This window comes from Adiantum capillus-veneris, chromosome 8 (genome assembly GCF_014529385.1).
Source record: "Adiantum capillus-veneris isolate H3 chromosome 8, ASM1452938v2, whole genome shotgun sequence".
Classification (NCBI taxonomy): domain Eukaryota; kingdom Viridiplantae; phylum Streptophyta; class Polypodiopsida; order Polypodiales; family Pteridaceae; genus Adiantum; species Adiantum capillus-veneris.
In genome coordinates this window covers 78,195,693-78,221,746 of record NC_140938.1, presented here as the reverse complement: position 1 = coordinate 78,221,746, position 26,054 = coordinate 78,195,693, and the positions used below count along the sequence as shown (strand labels likewise).

The 26,054-nt window shown below is 46.8% G+C and overlaps 1 protein-coding gene and 1 pseudogene across 6 annotated transcripts in view; both read right to left on the bottom strand.

Annotated features, from left to right (window-relative positions):
- LOC147452411 (mRNA export factor GLE1-like) overlaps positions 1-26,054 on the bottom strand; it is a 169,950-nt gene that overhangs the window by 29,400 nt on the left and 114,496 nt on the right. The gene's annotated exons all lie outside the window — the stretch shown is intronic.
- LOC147452412 (uncharacterized) lies at positions 9,890-19,274 on the bottom strand (annotated as a pseudogene).

The following is a 26,054-nucleotide window of genomic DNA, read 5'->3' as shown; positions in this document are numbered from 1 at the left end:
CTCCCGCTACTTGTTCGATCGTAAGTTCAGGCGATGCAGATCACACTATGCATGTCACAACTGTGGCTTCTACAGTGTGTGTTCCTCCCTCTACTGCTCCTATTTTTACTTCTACCACAGTGACTAGCTCCCAAGCCCCAGTGAGTTGCTTCTTCTCCTATGCCTAGTCCTGCTGCAACCACTCCAACCGTCTCTAATCCACCAGAGAGGCATGCTCACAGTCCACCACAAGCAGTGCCACTTGCCACCCCAATGCCACCAATAGTACCACTTGCCAGCCCTCTCCCGCCTGACACTGTTACAGGATCTTCCACAGTGTCAGACTCTACATCACTTTTTCGCATATCTGAGGATATACTGCACGAGTCCAGGCAAGCCATTGCCACCACTGAGCTTGGAGCAGAGCGGTTGGCAACTACACACCAGCGTCACGCAGCTATGGAGCGATCTCTGCGAGTCGCTGAGAGCGCCATCGCCGATCGGGATGCTACTATTTTCGCACTCCAAGAGGCCTTGAAGTTAAAGTCTCAAGTGATTAATGATCTTCAAGCTCAGGTATAAGGATTTAGAGAACTGCTCTTACATGAAAATAGGGCAACCCAGACTACAATGATGGGTATGGGGTATGGATGGATTGGAGCAGGTTCACCAATGCACAATACAGCAACAGGTCCTTCTCAGCAATTTATGGGACTCTACCCACAGACTCTAGTTCAGTACTACAATCAACAATATCCTCAGGGGTTTCAGTCGTCACCATTGCCTCAGCCGTAGAACGTTCCTTGCTGCAACGGTATTGCTGGAGCACACCGCCATGGCTGTGTTACTCGACGTCCTCAGTACACTACAGGACAGGTGTTACCCTCTGTCTAGCAGTAGGTGGCTGGCCCCTTCCCAGGCGGCCCAGTTACGGATAGGAGAGCCCACATACAACAGGTCCCACCATTGATTTGATGGCTCCAGATTCAGAGACTGATGCTTCGGGTGGTGTGGCGACTAATCTTTCTCTTGGGTGACTGCAAGGCGGTTTTTTTCATAATGACAGTGCAGCGCGGTAGTGGTTTCTTTTGCGGTCAATTAGCACTTTCAGTTGTTTCTCTCACCGAGATGGTGAGCGTTCTTGTGGCAGGAAACTTGTAGCAAGCTATAGTGTGACTTTCACAAGACACACAGTTAGTACAGTTGGTCTAGGCTGGTTCACACTGGACGGACTCTCTGGGCTGGGCAGTGACACGTGGTATGGACGGTGGTCTAGTGGATATCGTGGCCACGTCACCACCACTCAGTCTGGAGATAGACTTAGATGGCTGACATTTATGAGCCATTGCTGGCTCTTTATGGTTCTACATATGAGTACTAGCGGTTGGGTCATCAGGATCTTCTTCCTCATATATGGTCCAACGTCGTCGTCTAGAGTAGCGAGTCTATACACAGCACGTCTGCACCATCCCTGCACATCTGAGCCTCGACACCCCATTGTACATATGAGTTTTGGACTGGAGCTGAGTGTGCCACGCTAGAGTCTGTATCGATTCTTAAGATAGTCGAGTTCTTATGTTCTGGTTTGCTATTGTGTCTCTGTGTGGATCAATTGTTATCTATTGTTTTCTTTGTTTTCATTCTGTTTTGAGTGAGATGTCATGCACATTGCACTGAGCAGGACCCACTGTAGAGGGCACGACACACTATCCGCGCTACAGAGTCTACGGCCCCGCCTGGCTGCAACGAGAGACGGGGAGTAGCGTCTCGGACGGGGCGTTGCTTCCTTGCAGAGGATGCAGGAGCAGCATCCAGAAGTCCTTGGTTGGAGAAGTAGTTGCAACAGGCTCGCCACAAGCTTGCCAACACAGAGGAGAGGCGCCAGGAGTTTGCTTTTCATCGGTAGGCATCTCAGTGCACCCAGGTGGGTGACAGAGTGATTCCGGCTTTCTTTGAGACAGTGGGGCCCCGACATGCACATGCCAGGGTCAACCAGTTGAGGAGGCCTAACGGGTCAATTGCTTCAGAGCCAGAGGACATACGTGCAATTGCCACCGACTTTTACCGTGACCTTCTGTCTGCGAAGCCTCAGCCAGAGCGTCAGGATGCATGCAGAGAGCAAGTGTGGGCACAGAAGCCTCGTCTTGTGACTGAGGAGATGCGTCGGAGGCTCGAGCTGCCTATCCAAATAGAGGAGCTCCACGCGACCCTCAGAGCACTTCCCCATGGTAGCTGTCTAGGCGAGGACGGTTTGACTCCCAACTTTTTCTTAGACTACTGGGACTTGCTTGGCTCAAATCTCTACACTGCTTTTCAGTACATCCTACACATAGAAGAGATGCCTAACAGCATGAGTGAGGGTCTGATTTACCTCATTCCCAAGGAGGGTGGCTCCTTGGATGAGATTCGATAGTGGCGGCCCATCACCATCCTCAACTCAACCTACAAAAATCTCGCCAAGGCTCCGAGTTTGAGGATTCAGCCACTTCTAGAGAGCATCATACATGGGACACAGACTAGTTTTGTCAAGGAGCGTAGTATCCTTGACAACATGCAAATTTTTGGGAGGCATCTACCCTCGTGCGCCTCCGTGGTAACGATCTGGTGATACTTCTCGATTTTGAGAAGGCCTACGATAGAGTTGACTTGGACCTTTTGGAGGGCACTCTATGCAGGATGGGCTTCTCAGATGCATGGATCAGAGGTCTATCAGCTCTTTACAGACGGACACACAGTCAGATACTTTTGTCAGGTGGTAGTGGAGATCGCTTCATGCTCACACGTTCGGTCACACAGGCCTGCCCTCTAACCCCCTTCCTCACTCTGTTCTATACTGAGGCGATGAGCAGGTTTTTGGTTTCACAGCAGATTGCTCTACATGGCTTAGCGCTCCCTATTCGGGGAGATGAGCTATTGGATGCTGAGTTTGCAGACGACTTAGCCTTGTACTTGGAGGGCCAAGAGGCCAACCTTCACAGATGTGAGCAGGCTCTTGAGACCTTTTGTTGTGCATCAGGCGCACTGATCAACTGGAGAAAGAAAGTGGCTTTCTCGGTTGGTAGTGCTTCTACGTCTGATTGGCTGCCAGGTGAGGGTTTCAGATGGATTCCCCTAGGTACTGCAGTTCGGTACTTGGGCTGTCAGGTTGGCTTGGACTTCTCTCTTGAGCAGCAGATTGCTCCCCTTCTCCTGTCCATTAGGAGGAAGTTGTTACATTGGAGTTCCGCACGACTTTCTCTGGCAGGTAGAGTGGTAGTGGCCAACCAAGTGTTGTTGGCTACTATGTGGTACATCACTTCTTGTTGGATCATTTCGAGTTCTTGCATCAACCAGATAGAGAGGCTAATCAAGAACTTCCTTTGGTCGGGGCGTGACACTCACATAGCCCGGGCCAAAGTGGTCTCGCAAGTCATCACTCTTCCTTGTTCTCAGGGAGGGTTTGGGGATCATAGACCCAGCACAACAGAGTAGAGCCCTTCTTGGGAAGTTTGTTGTAAGAGGATTACTTCTAGGGGAGGAGCCCTGAAAGGAGTTTTTGCTTCAATGGCTTAGTGCTAGAGTACCTCAGGCTCGAGGCCCCTGGCGACCTTCTACCAAATGGATTTTCACAGAGATGCGCAGAGTTGGCCTGAGTAGAAGATGGGAGGACCGTTTCGCTGTGAGTTTGCTCCATTCTTGGGAGCAGCTACGGAGAGGCCTGGAGCAGCATCAACCTACTTGCACGGAGGAGCGCCTGAGACAGCCCCTTGTTTGGAAGCCCATGGTTAGCACTCAAAGAGGCCACTTGTTTGGTAGTAGGCCTCATGTTTCTTGGGGTCCCATGGCAAAGGGTCCAACACGCACTTTAGGTGATTGGCTACAGTTTTCAGGCTTATCAAAGGAGCTTCAGAGCATCCAGCTTCAAGGCATGAGAGACATCACAGAGGCAGTACCAACTGAGTGGCTCACACCTCTTGAGTCAGCAGCGCCCAGATGGATGGGGGCCTTCACGCAGCTGGAGGTTCTCATCGCAGTTCGGGCTTGCTCACAGGCTATACCCTCCCTGTTTTTTGGGCTATAGGGTGAGGGTCGCTTACACGGAGTTTCAGTAGAGGCCAAAGGTGACAGAGCTGTTTTTAGAGGATCCGAGTTGTGGGCATCTGTGGGCGGACTTGTGTCGTAGATCCTGACCCTGCAGCTCTTGAGACTAGCCACTGGAGGCTGTGGGCTGGGGAGTGTTGTCCACTGGCACGAGTGCAGTGGGATCCTGGAGAGTGGTTTTGGAGGGACCCTTTCTCCTCCGTCGACCATCCAGGTGTCCCTTTCTTTCAGTACACTGTTCGACTGGGACATCACATACTGCCAACACGGAGAGAGGCTCGTCTTGCTACAATGCCTCATTGGCAGGAGGAGGGTCTCACAGCAAAGTTCTTGTCAGCTTTTTGGGAGAGGTTGTGGGGCACTAGACAACCGCGGCGAGTCACTTTGTTCCAGTGTTTGGTTGCACATCGAGCTACAACAGTTGGAAGCTGGCTTGTACAAAGTGGTCTATCGGTAGCTTGCGCAACTTGTGACCATCCTATGGAGAGTCAGCACCATTGTCTTTGGGATTGTCCTCTGGCACAACAGGTTTGGCTTCGTGTGCTTCGGCTGATGCCAGCTCTTTCCACGGCACCGCAGTACACTTGGGGGGCAACTACTTGGTCCACTCTCACGGGCCCGACACTTCAATTTGAGCTATCCTCCACCAGCAGGATGATAGTGGTGAAGGGGGGTCAACCTACACCCCAGCCTGCTACAGAGCTTAATCCACAAGAGTGGTGTAGTGAGAGAGAGCAGTGTTGGGAGCTCATTGGCGGCCTGACACTCTGGTTCATCTGGGGGGCTTGCTGCTTCCGCATCTTTGAGGCTCGTCCTGTACCACCAGCGAAGCCTGTTCAAGATCTTTGGCTAGAGTTGATCCATACTCTCAGAGGACTGTTCGAGACACTCCATGGCAGCTCCGACCGCATGTGGGACCGTAGAGAGGCTTTCCTTCGACTCTGGCGCCCTGGGCCTTTCTTCACCATGGTCCAAGGTGTGCTGAGATGGCACTACCACCCACCTGTGTGGCTTTTCCCTTCTCCCATCTCTTGATTCATCCTCATTGTACATCTATTGTTTTTCATTGGGAGAGTCTCCCCCTTATGTTTGTTGTAGCCCTCTCTAGCAGAGGTGGTTGTAGCCCCATGGGCACTTTCAATAACTAATAGAAGGATCTTTTTCTCGGAAAGAAAGGAGTACTAAAGAGAATTGATGGTTGAAAATGCTTGCAAATACTCATGGCGTAGACCCTTGTGGTTATTTGCACGGGGGCGGGGGGGGGGGGGGGGGGGGGGGGGGGGGGGGGGGGGTGTTATTGAATGTTTGAAAAATGTTGTTTCTATTGTCTACTCATGGCCCAGACCTGGATGGTTATTTAAGGGGGGATTATTGAAGAATAGTCTGAGCAGTGGTGACTGCGCACCTCCAAGCGACACAGGCTGCGGTCTGGGGAGCGTTTGGTTGTAAAAGGCCTCTACATCTCATCGCTCGGACCTCTTTAGGTTATTTGCAGGAGGAGTGATAAGCGAGTAGTTGAGCAACTCATTGCTTGGACCGAGATGGTTATATACGGGGGAAGTGTTCATCGGTGACTATATGTTTATATGTCTTGTAACATGTATATGTAAGCTTTTGTGTTGCGTTGTGATGTGCCAACCACTGAATATTCCTAATTGCGTGAGATTGCCTGGGTATGTAATTTTAGTGCATCAAGACACCCGTTACAGATCAACACAATTTGGGTGTGATGGCTAATTTTGCTAAGCCAGAATATCAAGGGCTCCAATACGGAATGAGAAACTGAATGATCCTCGTATATTTTTTAGCTAACTTGAGATGTTTTGCAGATATATTGTAATCGCAGACGATTACTCTTCTTTTAAGAAGCATGGATGTCACAAACTACTGACGTGTCAAGCCATTGAAGACCCACCATGTTAGGGCTCCCGAGTCCCCGAGCCTAACCTAGCCAACCTACAGATCCCGGCCGACGGGCCTAAACCCTAGCACAAGTAGGAGAAGAAGCTATCACCAATTTACAGTTCCTCACGGAGTGGCCCAACTATAAAGAAGGGGTTAAAATCCTAACTCCCACCAACTTATGGCACCCCGTCCGATAGGGCCGAAGTCCATAACGCAAAACGAGCACCCACACACACTCACAACTTACGTAAAAACCTGATGGCATGGCAGTTGTACGAACGCTTGCGTTTTACGCTATTGATGTGGCATTCTGTACGGACTTCTGCAAATTGCACTCGCAGTTGATGACGTGGCACATTGTACGACAGCCATTACCGCTAGTTTTTGGGAGAACATATGATTTTAGACTAGTTGCTTTCATATAAACTGCTTTTGAGGGTCAATGCCCTTTAAATATGACATGAGGGCTCACTCTCTAGCATCCTACCGCGTAAAAGATGCAAAGAAGTGCCACCAGAGTTGTTTGAAAGGGGCGCCAAGGTTTGGGCCAGTGCTCTATTGAGGTGGAACTCTACCACTCCGTGTCTTGTGTGTTCTCCATATCTTTTAGTTTTGTTGTTTTGAAGCATCTAAAGTCTATTCAGTCTGTTCTTTTCCGTTGGCACATGGTGCCCTCCCGTTACACATTACTTCTATATAGACATGGACACAATATGCTCCTCTCCATATACAGTAACAGAGCAATTACCATTGCCAGATCCGTTGAAGCCGTGTCCTCCGACTTCTACTTTCTTCACAACAGAGATGGTGAGGCGAGCCATTGACACATTGCACACAAGGAGGACACAGGATCATGATGGTATAGTGGCAGATCATTTCATGCATGCTAGGGAGAATATTGATGGTTTGTTGGCCCTCGCCAAGACTTCATAAGCTGGTGGGGTACTAGGAATTTGACTGAAAAGGGCAACCTGGACACTTGGCGTCTCCATAGTGAATCTACAAGCCAACTCAGCTCGGGGCACCCAAAATTGAGAGAAGACTGATTTTCACTTGATTGTGAACCTACAGTGTGTGTGTGTGAGTAATGAGTGCAGGTCTACAGCTTTAATGGAAAGCTTGCCTTCTCCTCTGTCTTATGTAGCACGATGATTCCGCTCTCGTGCAGTTGTCTCCCCTTTTGAATACAGAACGGTGATGCCTAGCTCAAGGGCTATTCATCCATATGTACAATTCTACGGGTTTATGCGCGATTGCCGAGGCAAGAGCATCTTGCACAGGTACCAGATTAGCTAAGTGCTAATCCCAAGCAGGTACATACTACAAGTTGATTTAGAGAGATTTCTCACGAGAAATCTAGCCTAAATCAAAAGGCAAGTAGCCATACAAGTGCGAGAACTTGAAGGCTGACTATAGATGTGATCGGAACACAGTAATTTTTGCAGGTTTAGGATTTTGAAACTTTTTGATGCCTAAAAATCCCAGGAGCTTCGGGGAATAGGGAATCGCTAAACAGGTGTTCTGGAGCATTTTAGAGGCTGAAAACAGAGAATTCAGCGTGTTGTGTTTTCTCGCCAGGTTTGCAAAATTGCTCTAATTCGGATGGAAAATCACCAGTATGCGATGGGCAAACATTTTTTCTACGTTCCACTTTCACATTGTGCATGTGCAAGGCAAAAAAATTGTTGTGGCTTATGCATTGTCAAGAAAGCCACAAATTTCAGTTGTGCCAATTTGTTATCATCATGAGCTTGATGATATGAAGGAACATTATGCTAATGATGAAGATTTTGCAAGGATCTTTGAGCAGTTGTTAGATGGACAACGGCATGAACACTATCTCCTCACGGATGGTTATATGATGATGCATGGTAGACTATGTGTCACTAGGCCATTGCGACATAAGGTTACGATAGAAAGTCATGTCCCACCATATGCAGGACATTTTACATCATGGTATTGATGCAGCAATGAAAGCAGTTGAGACATTCTTTTATTGGCCTACTTTGAGGAGAGATGTGGACGACTTTGTGCGAGCAAGCATAATTTGCCAAAAGGTCAGATTTGACAAGCAAAAAGTACCAGGGTTGTTAGAACCATGCCTATTCGAAATAAGCCATAGGACAATATTGCTATGGATTTTATCTTTAATCTTCCAAGAACAGAGACAAGGAATGATAATATATGGATCATTATTTGCATGTTTAGCAGATAGGCCCATTTTATTCCTATCAAAAAGAAGATAAAATCCGATTAATGGCACGACTATTCATGTACGATGTGTTTAAGTACCATGGTATGTCATTGTCAATTGTCAGTGATCGTGATCCTCCCATGTCAGGTTCGTTTTGGAGAGGCTTGTCTCAAAACATGGGCACAACACTTAAAGTTTTCATCCACAAATGGATAGACATTCAGAAGAGGCCAATTGTGCTGTCTTGGACTTACTTAAATGCTATGTGTAAGGGCAAGTGGGAACAGTATTTACCTTTGCTGGAGTACGCATAAAACAATATAGTGCATTCGTTAACAGGCAAGACACCCTTTGAAATTGTTGAGGGTGGCAAAAAGATTCCTCCCATTCTCCATACAAAACATAAGATTTTTGAAGAAGATCGATATGCAGAAAATATGGATGAAATGTATAAGAAAATTAAGCTTGTCTTGGAGAACACTCAAGCAGAGCCGAAGGGGCTGTTAATCGTCATCAATGTGAACTCTTGTTTTCACTTGGTGATTGGGTTCTATTGCAATTTGAAAAGGCAAGACTAAAGAAGATGAAGGGCAAGGAAAGGTTGTTTCCAAAGCTCAGTATGCGCTACTATGGGCCTTTTCAAGTACGGAAGGACATGCTAGTCGAAGGTCAACCTAAAGTTGAGGACTTGATGCGATCTTGGTACCTGAGCAAATTTTGGCACATAAAGACTGAAAAGTTAAGAAAAAAGTTATAAGACATTATTTGGTGAGGTTCAAGAACTATCCACCTATGGATGCAAAATGGATGAAAGAGAGTGAATTGGTAGTCACCAAATGTATTACAACTTTACCTTGAATCCTTTGCTTTACAACCCACGTATTCCCCAACTCAGATCACTTCACTAGAGCTAAGGTCAAAGGTTATGACACGTGCTCAAGAGGGGGGTGATGCTCAAGCTAGCAATTCTCATGTACACACGGATTCAATGCAATAGCAGTGTACATTGCCTTACCAATGTTAAACATACAATGCTCAATCCTATGATAGATAGAAATAACAAAAGTGTGAAGATTCCATAAAGTCATTTGTACACATGTTTGATAGTTTTTCTTGCGGATACATGCTATGATAAAGGAGTGATAATCACACTAAATCATCCGTGGCATGTATAGCATGCATGTCGTCGAGGACATTTGCGATTTCACGAGGGGGGTATATGTCACGAGACGGTGACAAACACTAACTTTATTTGTTGGTTTCCTTCCCTTAAATTCTATTTAATTTTTGGGACCCTCTTTTTGAAATCACAAATGCACGGACATTGCATGGTCAATGCGAAACGGCCAATGGCCGAGAGTTTCATCGCAAGAGTCAAGGCAACGCAGCCACGTGTAACAAACTTGGACACCGCAAGTCGGGGATCTGCAGGACACACAAGAAAACACTTTAACATCCACTTAACACAATTCAAGAGAGACTACACGGCCCGGCAATGTTATGTGCCCAACGGTATTGGCCCCAAAGTCTGAAGCCCCTTTCGGTATTTATTTTTATATATTTTTTTTTTACTTTTACTTTTTACTTTTTTGGGCTAGAGCCGGCAAGCCAACAAGGAACTGCCTTTGCTTCGCGTGCACGCAAACGAGTCAAAGACAAATTACCTTGCGGACTTGCCGACAAGGGGAAAAGCGCCTCCATGCCGTATCGTGGCATGTCAACAGGGAATGGAAGCAAGTTTCCCCCTCGGGGGAGTAAAAAGTCTTTTCATGCCATGTTAGTCAGTCCATGTTCCCTTGTTAGTCACGCCACCCGAGGGTAACGTCGGGAAATCACCAAACGAATTCAGTGATGCATTTAAGGACCAAGGCTGAGAGAGAGGGACAAACCCTTGTAACTCACAGACCGTACTGAATCTTGCCCAGGTACTCCAGGATTTTCGCCTGGTAGAAAAAGGCCCCCGTCCAGCGGATGTCCGGTAGGACTGCCATACCCAAAGTGGGCGTCGGCTCAAAGGAGGCATCCCGATCCGGCCAACCATGGTCACCAAGGCCCGCTCGGAAAGCCCCAGGACCATGTTAGGCGAGACCGCACCGTACGCAATAACTACAAGCCCTACGAGCTTCAAACACCCTCATGGGCCAGAGCATTGTAGTACCGCGGTACGGCCCCGCAGAGGAATGCTGCAACGTTATCCGCATAGGCACTCCTCAGCTGCGGTCCACGACGACCATTATGGGCCCCACGGGGGACAACCCAACCTGGCAATCGCTTTCCGCTTATCTCCCCTCCCAGGAGTAACACTTCGGTATCTTCACCGCTAGGATTGTTTTACAGCCGTCTAGCATGTTCCAAACAGGGTCGTATTGAGCTTCTGAGATTGTCCAGTTCAGGGCACTGTACCAACAGGTGCGTAAGTGACCTTGAACCTTCTTCCATTCCGCACAACGGGCAAGTCCTCGACTGTGCCCGTTCAATCTTATCCTTAAGCATTAAGCCATCCACTCTTGCTGGTAACAAGACTTTCTCCTCCATCCCACCGGGGTTCTTCCCAATGCTCTGCCTAAAGAGGTATCCACGCGTGTCCTCATACTTCCTCTCGATATAAGGATCAAGGGAGACACATTGATGTGAGTGTTCCTAGAGCTTCCAGCTCTCCTGTCTTGCGGTTTCAACAGAAGCGCCGTTGATATACCTCTCCCCCCAAAACTTTGTCCTTTTACACCAAGTCCACTTCTTGAATTGGTTCCATTCTGGTATATTGTTAACCAAATCTGCAATCCAAGTCTTTAGACCTGCGTATTTGGTAAAAGCTCGTACCCTCTGTCCTGCACAGTAAGCTGGTTAGGGGGGGAGCCCTAACTCCCGGTGAAGAGTTGCTGCTGCCACAGAACTCGACTTCGCGGCCTTACCGACTACCCACCTCATTCCAGTTGCTATAAGCGTCTCTAATGGGTTCAACTTCCTCATGTCATGTGAGCCCATAATCTCCGCTCCATAAGTCGCCACTGGGAAGACGCACGCCTTGAGAAAGGCCAACCTTGACCACATCGGAATTTTCTTAGAGCATAGAAGATGTTTATGGGCATACAAAGACTTACGTGCACTTTCAATCCTATCCGTAAGGATAGGATCGATCGAGACTTCGCTGTCTATTAAGATGCCCAAGTACCTATACTCCGAAGCTACCTGAATTTCCTCAGGTCCGATGTGGGGTTTGAAGGCAATAAGTTCCTCAAGGTCCCCGTTGAACACGATCGCCTGGCATTTCTTTATGCCGAACTTCATCCCCCACTTCTCCGCCCAACTATGCAATCTATCTAAACTAGCCTGCAACTCCTCCTTAGACTCCGCAAATAAAACTAAATCATCTGCAAAAAGCAAGCAGGCCCTGGATCTTCAGTAGTAGGCCTGGAATAGCCACCCCAAGGTCAGTCGCACTCTCATCCAAGATGTCATTAATGAATATATTAAAGAGAGTAGGCGACGCGGGACACCCTTGACGCACGCCACGGGCGATTTGGACCTCCTCACTCAACTTCGCTCCCACCCGCACTCTGACCTTGGAAGATTGGTACAAGGCTCGAAAGAAATTCAAGCAACGACCTCCAATCCCTATGGCTTCCATCTTTAAAAAGAGCGCCTCGTGTGGCACTGTATCGTACGCCTTTTCAAAGTCAATATATGCCACAAACGTCGGTTTCTTAACAACCTTTCGTCTGAGCACAATCTCTTTCAAGGCAATCACTTGTGCCACACATTCCTCCTGAGTCCGAAATCCAGCTTGACCACGCAAGAAGAAGTTTCTTTCCTCAAGTTTCACTGAGATCCTATTGATCACGAGTGAGGTCAAGAGCTTCAGAGAGATTGGAATAAGAGAAATCCCTCTGTAGTTGTCCGGATTAGAAAGATCACCCTTCTTCGGGATATACACCACTACCGAGGTAGATGATGCCTCCGGCAACTTCCCTGAATCAAACCAAGTACATAGCAGTTTGAAGACTGCTCTTCCCATGTCTGTATTTGGTTTAAATCGATCCGATCTAGTTCCCTTGTCTTGCATAAGGATCTTGAAAAATTCAAGGGGAATGCCATCTATCCCAGCTGCTTTATGTCGCTTGATCTTGCGACATACCTCTCGAACTTCATTCCATCTAATAGAGTCATTGATGCCCTCTATTCTAGGCCAAAGTCGCACAGCATGGTTCTGCCAGTGTTCTGGGTCCTTGCTGTGCCCGGAGGGATCGGCGAAGACGCGAGAAGCATGATCCTTCCAAATGTCTCGGATCTTCTCTTCGTCCGCCTGCAGCTCGCCGTTCTGGTCTCTTAGGGGTTGAGCGGGCCCTCCTTTTCTGCTCCCCCCTAGAACGGCTTTCATATGCTTCCACCAAGCATACCATTCCTTGCGTCTTGCCAATTCGACGCTCTTGAGCATGAATCGTTTGAGAGCCTCCCTCTTGCTCCTCTTCGTTTCAGCTCGCGCCTCTTTTCGGCACTCAACAAACTTCCTCCACGCCCTATCTTCACTAGAGGAATCACTCTCTGCATCCCGCAGAGACTTCCAAGCTTCTCGTCTTCGATTGATGGATCTCCGGGCTCTCGGGTCTAGCCTAAAGCCTCTATTAGGCCTCTTGGGGGGCCTTACAGAGAACGCACCAACATCTCGAGAGACTCTTTCAGCTGCCTCCTCAAAGCTCTTCGACTGACGGTTCACCGCCGCCTGCGTGATTTCCCCCTCCTCCGCTGCTTCTGGTAGGGAATCCCAGAAGTTGTGGTGTAAAAAGAGTTGAGCCGCTGGCTCAATTCTAGTCGCATCAATGGAGGGGGGGGGGTGGTGGGGGAGGCTCCGCACACACCGCATCACACACCAACTTCACCTTAACAGGCCAGTGGTCCGAAACATCCACAGATCTCTGGACACTGGCATGGCCGAGGAACTGAAGGGCCAGAGCATTGGCCGAAAAGAAGTCAATGTCTGATCGCCCTTTACCACGGGAAGAGTGATACGAGAGTCCAGAGCCTCTCGTTTGGACAATCTTAAAATCAAGGTCTTCACTCCCCAGCCATCTCTTCATCGGGCGCCGCCTAAGATTCCAATCCCCTCCGATCAGGAGAGGAAGGCCCTTTCTGCCCAACCTACGAAGCTTCGAAGCTAACGAGCTTAAAACGTCTGCTCGTTCATCCACTAATTGCCTCTGCGGGACATAAACATTTCCATAAATCCAACCATCCTTCATATTTAAAGGAAAGAGTTGAACAAACAAGGAGTTTACGTCCGACATTCCCAACTCAAAGGCTCTGAGTTCCTGGGAGACCAAGGTCACAAGTCCCCTGGCCCCTGGCTTATCAGACCCTAGCACTTGGAATGTCGAATACCCCGCCATTCTAAGGGGCCATGCACCCTGGAATAGTCGAGTCTCTTGGAGACCCACCACATTCCAAGTCTTTTGTAACATTACGTACTCCAACTCCCCCCGCTTCGACCGGAGTCCATTAATGTTAAGCGTGGCAAAGATCGGCGATTTCAACACTTCCATCGCCGGCCTCAAACGGTTCCTGTCTCTCCTAGCGAAAGGAAGCGAGATCTTAGCAAACCACCTAAGCCTACTCTCCGCTTGGATGACGTGGAGGATATCTAGGGCTGCTTGTTTACTAGAAGTGAAAACATCAAAGCAAGTGCTCCCCGTCCGATTGTTAAGGAATCGATCCAAAAGCTCAATACTTGCAAACAGGGAGGTTGATCTTAGTGCGCGTCTCAAGGCCTTGCTGAATGACACTTCGGTGTGTTCATTGGCGCCCCAAATGCACAGCTTGCCAACCGTCCCTTCTGAAACACCCCTCCCAAGCCTGCCTCTCATCATTACCCGTTCCTCTCTAGCCGGTCTGCTTGGGGCGGCGACCGGGTCAATCTCAGGTATCGACAAGGATCCTAGCCTGTTGTTTTGAAGTTGATCGGCATTCATGACCTCAGTGTACCGTACTTCCCTTGTTGAGCTCGGTCCATCTTGGTCTATGCCCCCGCCCTTCAGCTCCTCAGATGGTTGCCCTTCCGAGTTAACTGAGGCGTCCAGTCTCAGCCATAGCTAGTGAGTTTTGCTGCCCCGCTACGCACTGGTTCATCCCGTCCTTCCCGGTTTCTGTGAGTTCGGGTTCACCGTAGCAGCGACCAGCGGGGCCCCGCTCCCCATTTTTTGGGGTGCTGTCGTTCGCAGTACTCGGGGAAGCTCCCAGCGCCCGCCTCCCCGAGGGTACCTGGTAGCAGCCCTCTTCCACGTCAGCCCAGGTACCCTTAACTGGTGCTCTTGGATCGTTTATATAATATGGTTGTGAATTCATAGAAAATGCACGATTATACTTAACGAACAGGTTGCTCACCTTTAGTTTGGAGGGGTCCGGGTTAGGTATGTCGTTCCCGGGGGATCGACAACCCACTTTCCGGACTGTGGTTGTCCTGCATGTAAGATTTCATGGTCACAACTGCCAACGTGTTGACGAATCAACTCCATCCTCTAAACTCGTGGATTCACATGTAGTATCGGTACAATCCACACAACGTTTTGCTTCTCAATCGGTGGGCGAAGCCGAGGGACAAGCAGGTCCTTGATCTGGGTGTGGTCCATATATATTAATGCTTGAGCAAAGTACAAAGTCCGAGGATCCTCTCTGCTTAGTGCTCCAGGAAAATCTGAGGGAGGAGAGACCCTAGTTACAACTTTATAGGCCCATGGCCTTCGAAAAGCAAACATAAGAAAAGCTTTAGGTCTCAAAAGCGTCTGGTTCCAAAAGCTAAGCCTAGTTTTGCATCGCAAATTGCAGGTGTTTGTACGGCCTGCCACATCAGCAGCCTTCACGCTAGGTTTATTTTTGTCCTCTAAGGCCCCATTGGACAGGATCCCCAAAAATTAGAACAACTTATTCTTTTGTCAGTTTCCAATTTCTTGATGCCACGTCATCACTTTGTGACATACCCCCCTCTTGAAAGAATTGTAATCATCATCGGCCATGGCTGCAAAGTCAACAGAAGACAGAAAACCAGTTCAGTAGACACTGACTCTTAAGTACTGACACACTAGGCAACACCAATCCACCACTTGCACAAAGATGACAATCATTGAACATTCAAATCACATCATCAACATATTGTCCATCGAGATATTGGACCATGATCTATCGGCAACGTGTTTAGTAATCACATCTAATTCTATCCCAAATCTCACAGATGTCAAGGTTGAATAATTCTTATTGCTATCATGTCTATCTCATCTGGAATCAGAAGACCGAAATGATGCAGTCATTTCGTCTTTCAAACATGCACTCAAACACTACTCACATGAGAGAGCACACGTAAATCAAATTCATTTCGCGGAATCCCATTTCGAAGTACTTCTTTCATAAAGACATACAGCAGAATACTATCAGCCCATCAGTATACCTGATATCCAAAGGAAAATCAGTGACTTTATTCCATCTGGGTAACTTGTGACAAAGGAGCGGAGTAACTCCCCTCTTGTGCAATCTCGTCTGCACCAGATTCAACCCAGCTGATATTCGGGATCTTCCAGGATAGTCGAAGCTAGACCAAAAGCCTCAAGGTAAAGTTCCAGTATCCGAGGAGTATGTCACGTCCTCCTACCGGATAGTTCTTGAATTTAACTAAGAACCGCTCTATCACTTTGCCTTTCACTTTCCTTTCCTTGTGAGCCAGTATCTGTTCAGGAACAAGAATCTCCTCGCTCTCTGCTACTTTAGGTTGCTCCTCAAGCTCCTTGTCAATGGGCACCTCACCTTTGAAAGGTTTCAAGAGACTCACATGAAAAGCATTGTGAATCTTCCAAGTATCTGGCAACTTCAATCTAAAGGATACATCATTTACCTTCTTGTGAATCTGGAAAGGGCCATAGTACTGCATACTTAGCTTTGGAAAAAGCCGCTCCTTTCCCTTTCTTTTCCTTAGGCGTGCCTTCTCAAATCGTAAGAGTACCCAATCATCTTCCTTCAGCTCCAAGTAGCGTCCATGTTTGTCAGCTGCCTTCTTATGTCGTGCTTGAGACTTCTCAAGAGCCTCGCAAACCTTGGCAAAAGCAATGTCTAGATCTCTCATGTACTGATCTGCTTCAAAAATCTTATCTTTGGTGCTTAGAAACGGTGGGACTTTCTTAGCACCCTCGATTACTTCAAATAGCGCCTTCCCTATTGATGAATGAACAGTGTTGTTATAGGCAAACTCCACCAAGGACAAGTAATTTTCCCATTGAGTCTTTTGATTCAAAATATAAGACTTCAATAAATCCAAAACCACTGAATTGGCCATCTCAGATTGCACGTCTATCTATGGATGGAATGAGGACGAGAACTGCAACCGTGTGCCAATGTTCTCCCAGATTGCCCTCCAAAACAAACTAGTGAATGGCGGGTCTCTGTCCAAGATTATGGACTCAGGCATACCATGTAACCAGAAAATCTGTGAAACAAACAGTCTTGCCAAATGATCGGGCTTAGCAGTCTTCTTTACCGGAATGAAGTGCGCCTACTTACTCAATCTGTCGATGACTATCCAAATGCCATCATGCCCACTTTGAGTCTTGGGAAGATAAAAAATGAAATACATAGCAATGCTTTCCCAGGGATGGGAGGCTATGGGTAAAGGTTGTAGAAGTCCTGGTGCCTTATGCCTGTCAAACTTGAACATTTGGCATACTAACAACTGCGAACAAACTCGTCCACATCCTTTTTGAGCCTCGATCAGTAGGAGTAACGCTCAACACCCTTCAAGGTGGTATCTATGCTGCGGTGGCCCGAAAAAGGTGGACAATGGCACTGTCAAAACCTTTTCTCTCAAAGGTTGTGCAACACACAACATAGTTTTTCGCATCAAATGGCCATCCCATATGGAATAGCCTGCAACTGTCTCCCCACTTTGTATCCAGAGAAAGATGTCTACAAAATCAGGATCTATGGCGTATTGTTCTACCATATCCTTGAAGCTTCGATAATGTATCCCAAAAATAGCCAGAACCAAGGGCTTGCGAGACAACGCACCTGCCACTAAATTCTTATGTCCCTGGACATGGACTATGTGGAAATGAAATTGTGACAGAATATGAGCCCCTCTCATCTACTTTTCCAAAAGCTACTTCTGAGACAAAAAGTAGCGTAAACTCTAATGGTTTGTAAAGACAGTAAAGTCGGCTCCAAGTAGAAAATGTTGCCACGGTGTAAGAGCATGGATGACTGCGAGCAGCTCTTTCTCATAAACCTGTGCAATTCGTTCAAGAGGTGAAAACATCCTACTCGCATAAGCTATGACATGGCCGTCTTGCATCAAGACTGCTCCCAAACTGCGACCACAAGCATCACAGTAAACTTCGAAGGGCTTTTGCAAGTTTGGCAAGGCCAAAACTCGTCCCGTTGTCAACTTTTCCTTGAGAGTCTGAAAGGTTGCAATCAATGTCGGTCCCCAAGTCAAAGGAACCTCTTTCTGAATCAACACATGCAAGAAAGAAGCTATCTCTTCAAATGTTCGAATGAACCGCCGATAGTATTGAGCACAAGCCCAGAAAACTTCAAACTTCAAGAACATTCTTCAAAGTGGGCCAATCACGAATGGTCTCAACTTTGGCTAGGTCCATCTTTACACCTTCCCCTGAGCCGATGTGTCCCAAAAAGTGTATCTCTCGCAAGGAGAACTCACTTTTTTTTTTAATTTACAACCAATTTATGTTTCCGTAATGCCTAGAAAACCTATAACAGATGGTGTTGGTGCTCTGCCTCACTCTTGGAGAAGACTATGATGCCGTCAAAGAACGTGCCCACAAACGATCGGTACTCTGAAAATCTTATCCATCATGGGGTTGAATGTCGCTGGAGCATTCGTAAGACCAAATGGAATCACCATATATTGGTACAAACCAAAAGTCGTCTTGAAAGATGTCTTGTAGACGTCTATAGGAGCAATTCGGATTCGATGATATTCACTCTTCAAATAAATTCTGTTGAAACAAGTGGACCTTTAAAGTCTGTCGAGTATATCATCGATCCTTGGGATAGGGAATCTGTTCTTGATGCTGATTTTATTGAGAGCTCTATAATCAATGCACATTCTCCAAGATCCACCTTTCTTTAGTACCAGCAGCACCGGTGAACAAAAAGGTGAAGTGCTAGGTTGGATGAGACCCTTTTCAAGAAGTTTTTTCCCTAGTTCATTATCTCTTCATTTTGGGCTCTGCTAACTCGGTAAGGTGTCCAAAAATCAAATCAATCGTGTGATGTTCAGGACCCGAAGAAGGTAACTCGCCTAGTAGGCCTTCAGAGAAACAGTCAGCCTACGCATGTAGAAATTCTTGTCGTTCCTTTTCAAGATCAGATATATTTCACCTTTGTTCATCATTCAATTCTTTCAAGAAGATTGGAAAAACAAAAAGATTGGATCTCATTAATTTGGAAAGGGCCGAAGCCAATACAAGTGGGATAGACTCGCCCTTTAGTTTTACATTGAGTACAATCTTCTGCCCTTCTCATTCTTCAAATGGCTTTCCTTGCCCTATAATCAACCACGGCACTCTTCTTGTGGAACCAAGGGATTCCTAGGAGGACGTCACACCCTTCCGAACTTTGCCAATGACATGTGTCATGGCAACAACCCGTCCTGGTGCCGCTAAAACAGCCTCGCCCTTTGGCTCCATTTCCTCGGGCGTAATTTCAAGCCGAGTGAAATAAAGTTGTCCTTGGCTCCTCCATCAAAGAAGATTAGGACTTCTTGGTCTCGCACTTTGCCCCATGCTCGGCAAAGTTCAGTACTTTCATCTATCTGATCACGATCGGTCCCCACACAGTCTGGTACCAATCTTGCTTTCGTCTTTCCTTTTCTTGCGCGCTCATTGGCTGCTTTGGATCTCTCACACCTTTCTTCTGGTTGTGCCTTGTGCGGGCACCGTGCAAACACATGTCCATGTTCTCCACATTCAAAGCACTTCCCCATTTTCAGATACTCAGATCGTTGTTCCTCTGTCAATCGGGGACGTGTATCATTATTCAAATTTTGTTCAGTCCTTGTTGTCAAAAGTTGATACGTAAGAGTACCCAAATGCATAGAAAACCCTTGCTTAGCCTGTCCCATCAGTTGTTGTATGGACTCAGACTTCTGCAATAAGCAATAATCTCGTATCTCTTTGGGTAGACCGCAGCAAAATCGCTCGGTTGTTGCTTAAAAGTGATCTTTTTAAAAGAAGAGACTAGTAGAAAGGTATCCCAAAATCTCTGACAGAAGATATCCAAAGTATCTTCCTTGGTCGGTCATCTGAAGATGATTTCAAGCACTAACCACATCATGTTTGTACTCTTAAGTGAGCCAAGAGGAAGTGAAAAGCTGCTTGAACTGCAGCCACTTTGTCGGTGCTTTTTTTTGTAGCAAAAGAATGGATCACCATGTCTGTGCGTTTCCTTTCAAAAAGCTTGTTGCCCTCTTGACCTTGGAATGCTCTGAATAACGCCCTCCAGAATAAGCTATGTCGAGCTGTTGAATAAAGGCGAGGGCCTTATGAGTGTCTCAAAAGCCTGAAAAAGTATCAAACTTTAGTGCTTGTCCACCCTCCTTGAAATCTTTGGTCTTCTTGCTCTTGTCCTCGAGAAAGTCATATTGGTTAGCTTTGTAGGAGTGCTTTCTCTTAGAATAAAAAATTTGCTCATTGGAGCCGGAACTCTGAAGATTGCCGCTTCGATGGGATCTGCTCTTCTTAGCCCTCTTCTTGTTCTTGCCGTGTCTTTGAGTCTTCCTTCGTTTTCTGCTCTTTTTGTCGTCCTCACTGAAATCCGAGGATGAAGAGCTCATTCGAATCTTCCGTGTTCTCACCCAACCCGGAGTTGTCAGGTGGATTGGTTTGATCCTTGCGGGATTCGTCGACGGAATCATGTATGTCGCGGTAGAAGGGATCGGATTTCTTGTAGAATGAAAAATCGATTGAGCTCTGATACCACGATAACAGACTTGGACAATGGACACTCCAAGTCAGGAATCTGGCACGACACACGAGAACACACTTTATAAACCACCTAACATAGTTTATCACAATTCAAGAGAGACGACATGGCCCAATGTAGTTTCCTGCCCAAAGGTATTGGCCCCAAAGTCTAGCACCCCTTCGGTATTCATTTAATATTAATGCTTGAGCAAAGTACAAAGTCCGAGGGTCCTCTTTGCTTAGTGCTCCCACGCCAATCTGAGGAGGGAGGAGAGACCCTAGTTACAACTTTATAGGCCCATGGCCTTCCAAAAGCAAATATATGAAAAGCTTCTGTCTCAAAAGCATCTGGTTGCAGGCGTCCGTACGGCCTGTCACATCAACAACCAACACGCTAATTGCGGAGGTCCGTACTGCCTCTGCCAAGTCAGTAGCCTTGACGCTGGGTTTATTTTTGTCCTTTGCGCCGCATCGCACGGGACCCATAAAAGTTAGAACAACTTATTCTTTGTCAGTTTCCATTTCCAGGTTGCCACGTCATCATTTTGTGACACCACGAGATGATTGGGCCTATCGGCACTGAAATCTCACTAGTAGAGAAGTGGCTAGGCTAGTCTTTTAGGCCCTTGGGCAAGACTTCATAAGTCGGGAGGGGGTTAGGGATTAAACCAAATGGGGCAAACTGGACATTTGTCAGTACAAGAGCTATCTGTGTGTTCCCAGCTGGGGGTGTTTAAATATGAAAGTGGAGGCTGATTTTCAGTTTTGAGAGTGGATTTTCAGGTTTGAAGCTTTAATGGAAAGCTTGCCTTCTTCCCTTGTCTCATGTAGCGCGATGATTTGCTCTCGTTCATCTCTCTCTCCCCTTTGCACACATGTTAACTCCACTAGTTGGGCTACTCATATGACCATGTATATGCGCGTTTGCCAAGGCAAGAGCCTGCTAAACAAGAACCGAAATAGCTAAATGCTAATCCTCCACGAGTACGCACAATTCCATTGTGACAAATTGGAAAAAACTCTATAGTATCAGATTCACAATTTTGTAACAGTTTGGTCTCATAGGTCATTTTGGCCTTTTGAAGACGTTAATATAACACTTCATTTCATCTCTCTCTCTCTCTCTCTCTCTCTCTCTCTCTCTCTCTCTCTCTCTCTCTCTCTCTCTCTCTCTCTCTCTCTCTCTCTCTCTCTCTCTCTCTCTCTCTCTCTCTCTCTCTCTCTCTCTCTCTCTCTCTCTCTCTCTCTCTCTCTCTCTCTCTCTCTCTCTCTCTCTCTCTCTCTCTCTCTCTCTCTCTCTCTCTCTCTCTCTCTCTCTCTCTCTCTCTCTCTCTCTCTCTCTCTCTCTCTTTCACTTGTGCGTATGTTTTGACCTGTACAGCTCCTCGAGTATAGGCCGACCCAAGCATCCTCAAGGACCCATAGTACTCAGTAATCGCTCTCTCATACAGTGAAGGTCTTGCTTGAAGTGCCACTTGATCCATGTGTTAATGTCCCTGCCTATCGCCGCCTGTGTCTACTACTCGCAAGCTGTTGTGTCTAGCCTACAACCCGATGTGTACTGCAAGCAGCAGTGCCCCGCCATTCACATTGTGCGCATTAATTGACCTACTATATGCTACATGCTGTCGAGGCAAGCCTTGTTGTATTTGCAGCACACTGCTGCGCTCAAAATTGGCCATCAACCCCAGTGCCCTATTGTATTCGCAGTAACACTTGTGCATATATTCACAGCACACTATTGCACCCAACACCCACCATCATTACCTCCTTGTTGCCGTTGTACAACGCAACAACAATTTGCCCCACTGATGGATAGTCACTAGCTTTGCTCTACCTACGAAACCTCAAAAAAGGTGCCTGAGAAAGGACCAATTACTTACATCAGGGATGACAATATTTATGAAACCCCGCCTAAATCGAAAGTGACATTAAGGCAAGGGTTTCAAGAGAGCACACTATAACCAGTGTCTGTGAGAGCAGAGAAACCTTCTAGAGTCAGAGGTGACTTAATCTATGAAAAGGTACAATTGATGATTAAGACGGAGCTGAGCCTTTTTTGAGGGGGACATTGAAAACGAGACGTAGATCCTGCAAATCACATGTGGAAGAATGCATAAATGAAAAGGATGCATTGATCAAAGCACTTAAGGAAGCACTAGCAACTTGTAAAAATACCACTGCAAACGAGGTAGAAAATCAACCGTCGAGCTCCAAAGCATTAAGGAGCAAGTGGAAACTCTACGTGAAGAGGAAGAGCAGAAGGCACAAACAACCTCTTCATGGGTGGAGCACCTATTCAAAACACAAGAGAAGGTGATAAAGCTAAGAAGTAGATCGAGGGCGCAAAGAAAGGAAAAGATAAGATGGATGAAGCCACACCGACATCCACTATAATTGATATGACAATTGCAAAGGAGCAAAAGAGGAAGACTAGAGCCCTACATCTGCGTGCTACAAGTGTCAAAGACACTGAAAAAGTATAAGAAGAAGTGAAAGTAACTCTTGAAGCGCATGGGCATTTCTGAACCCACACATACAGGTGCTTGGAGAGTGGGGAAGAAGGGAGGTGATGAGAAAGGATGTTCCAAGGCAAGCGCACTCATTGTATGTTTTCCTATGTTGGGAGCTAGGAAGTAATTTATGAAGAATAGACCAACACTCAAGCAAACTGGGATATTTTAAAGTGATGACCTCACTCTAACACAAGTAGCACACATGCAAGAGCATATGCCAAAGATCAAGGCAATAAAGGAGAAAGGGAAAATTGCTTAGAGGCCTCGACCAAGTACCTCCCATCACTCCAAGATGAAACTCATAGTCAAACCATCCTCCCCTGGGCAATCTGGAGCATGCCCTCAAGCGCCTACCTTTTCCCTTCAAATTGACCCCGAAAAAAAATAAGGTTCGAAACGGAGTTTCTTCCAGACCGAAACGGTGAGGAAACAGCGTTTCTGTTTTAGGCCCCCGCAACGCCGTTTCTTATTACTATGTGGTCGAGGCACATACCAGATTAGTATCCTTTATGCACAATTTATGGGACCTCCCATAGACAGATATGCTCGGCTAGCCCTTGAGTCCTCCACACAGCTAGCACTACAAGGTGATACAACATGTTGGTATGGGGGAGGGGAGAGATTTTTGCCCCCTTTCATGTATTCTTTTTCAGGATAACCCTGTGCAAAGAATATGCCAAGGCTCTTTGTAACCTTTTGTGATTAATACAATTCGAGCTCAATTGAGAACTTAAAAATAATTCATAATGTCATTGCTTTTTCTTTACTAGAGATATATAAAATGAAGCTTAAAGTTTTCAAGGAAGGAGAGCCTCCACGTGTCACTCATTGGTTCACTTCAAAGAAAACCTTACAAAATGTCTCCTTTCGTGAAGCTTAGAACCTGTAGCTTTCAACCTTTCAACCTGACAAGTTTAAACATACTCCGTATACTTTCACGAGGGAGACAGATCTAGTGTACACTGATGAGATATACATGCAGCTGTGCACTCAGGAGCCAGAACGACCACTAGATGAGCTCACCCAGATTCTGACAGAGACGCTCCATGATGCAACATCAGAGGCATATCCCCCACAGCCAGCCTACACGCAGACGATCAGGGAGCATGCCTCAGAACAGTTGGTATGATGAGGAGTGTAGAGAGACGAGGTTCAGATTACAGAGAGAGGTGCTCATGGGTACTACTACACATAGACAATCACCGATTATCTTTCGCCGCCTACTGCGACGAAAGAAAAGGGCTTACCTATCTCAGTTAGAGTGTGATCTGTATCAATTGTTTATGAGTTAGGACTCTAGTGAGGCATGGAGACTTTTCCATGAGCACTCTCCACCGCCAGTCATCACTTCCACAGAGACATGGGGGGATATGCTACATCTCTCTATATAGCATCGGGGCAGCCACCTTTGCCTGACCCTCTAGAGGCATGCCCAGAGACATGTACTTTCTTTACTGCTGAGAGGGTAAGGAAAGCCATTGATAGGATGAAGACGAAAAGAGCACAAGATCATGATGGTCTGGTAGCAGAGCACTTCATTCATGCCAGAAATATGTTTGCAGAGCCTCTTGCTATGATGTTTAATAAGAGCCATGTATGAGGGTTTTCCTGAAACTTAGAGTATGTCCACGATTGTGCCTATCTTCAAGTCGGGAGATCCTATGCTTCCCGGGAATTACCGCACCCTCATGGTTGGTCACACTTTGGCTAGGCTATATACATCAATTCTTGAGCATGAGTTGAGTAGATGGGCAGAGAGAGAGGGCATACTGGCAACAGGACGGGTAGGGTTCAAGAGAGGTTTCTCCACTCTTGATCAGATTTTGACGCTCATTATTGAGAAGGGAAGACACCATGGCATGAGGATCTATTGTAGCTTTGTGGATTTCCGCAAAGCCTTTGATACAATACCAGACTCGTACATAGATTGTAGGACATGGGCGTGCCCACAGAGCTGATTTGGGGAATTTTAGCTTTGTACAAGACAGTCGTAGGGCAAGTACGCACTACTCAGGGCATGTCCGATATGGTTCACTCCACAATTGGGGTGAAGCACGGCTACCCCCTATCCCCGATTCTCTTTGGGATATATGTAGATGAGTTTTCAAATTATGTATAGACAGAGGGTGATAGAGATGCCGAGCTGGTAGGGACGTGATCCCGTTGCTATTATATGCTGATGGTATTGTGTTGATCTCAGATTCTCCATAGGGGATGCAACATCATTTGCATGCATTGTATGTATTTGCACAGGACACTGGATTGTCTGTAAACCTTGGTAAGACCAAGGTAATGGTGTTTTAACACTACGGCGCAGTGAGTAAGGAAGTCCGCCCCCACCTTTACATATGGTCGAGAGACTATGGAGTATGCAGATGCTTATACTTATCTTGGGGCGGGTTTCAGTGGTCCAGTATTTTCCTTGAGACGTGCAGCGGATAGGAGATTGACCAGAGCCTATGCAGCATTGGGGAGACTTGAGAGGATATGTTCGCAGGTTCAGTTCCAGGAACCTCGAGGACAAAGCTTTGGCTCTTTAACACTTTGGTCACTTCGGCCATGCTGTACAGAGTGGAGATATGGGGCCCCTCAGTTGATCATCATAGCAGAGCTGGCAATACTGATGGATGGAGATATATGGACTCTGGAGAGGCCTTGGTGTCTATGATTTCTTGGATGATTAGGGCCAAGGCCTCAATACCACATGACATTGTTAGGACGGAGCTCGCTGCTCCTCCATTGGTAGTGGAGGCACTCACTCTGTAACAAACTTGGACACCCCAAGTCTAGAATCTGTCGCGACACGAGAGAGAATTGCTTAAAATGCTTCACAATTTTAAAATCAAAGTTCAATTTGGTCGATACAGCCCGACGTAGTTCAGTGCCCAGAGAGATTAGCCCCAAAGATTGGCGTCCTTTTCCGTATTACTTTTATATTAATCTTTGAGCAAAGTACGACTCTCGCAGGGTCCTCCGCTCTCAGACTCTGCGTCCAGATGCTCTGAGAAGTGAGGCCCTTGGGGCTCTTTTATTCTTACAAGGGATGCCAAAAGCAGAGCCTCAAAATCAGTTTAACTCAAAAGCAAAGGTTTCAAAAGCTTCAAACTTAAAAGCAAATAAGTTCCAAAAGCAACTAGTCCTCAAAAACTAGTAAAAAGCAACCAACGCAAATTACAGAATTCCGTACAGCTGCCACGTCAGCATGTCAACGCGAATTGTAGGCGTCCGTACAATTGCCACGTCATCAGCCAATCAACGTAATTTCCGGCCTGCCATGTCAGCAATCAGTGTGTGTGTGTGTGTGTGTTTGTCCGGGGGCCTGCCACGTCACCAGTTTGTGACATACCCCCCCCTTGATTACGCTTGCAAAACAGACAGAGGCCATAAACTGTCTTAGTAGACACTGACTGTTAGTACCGACGC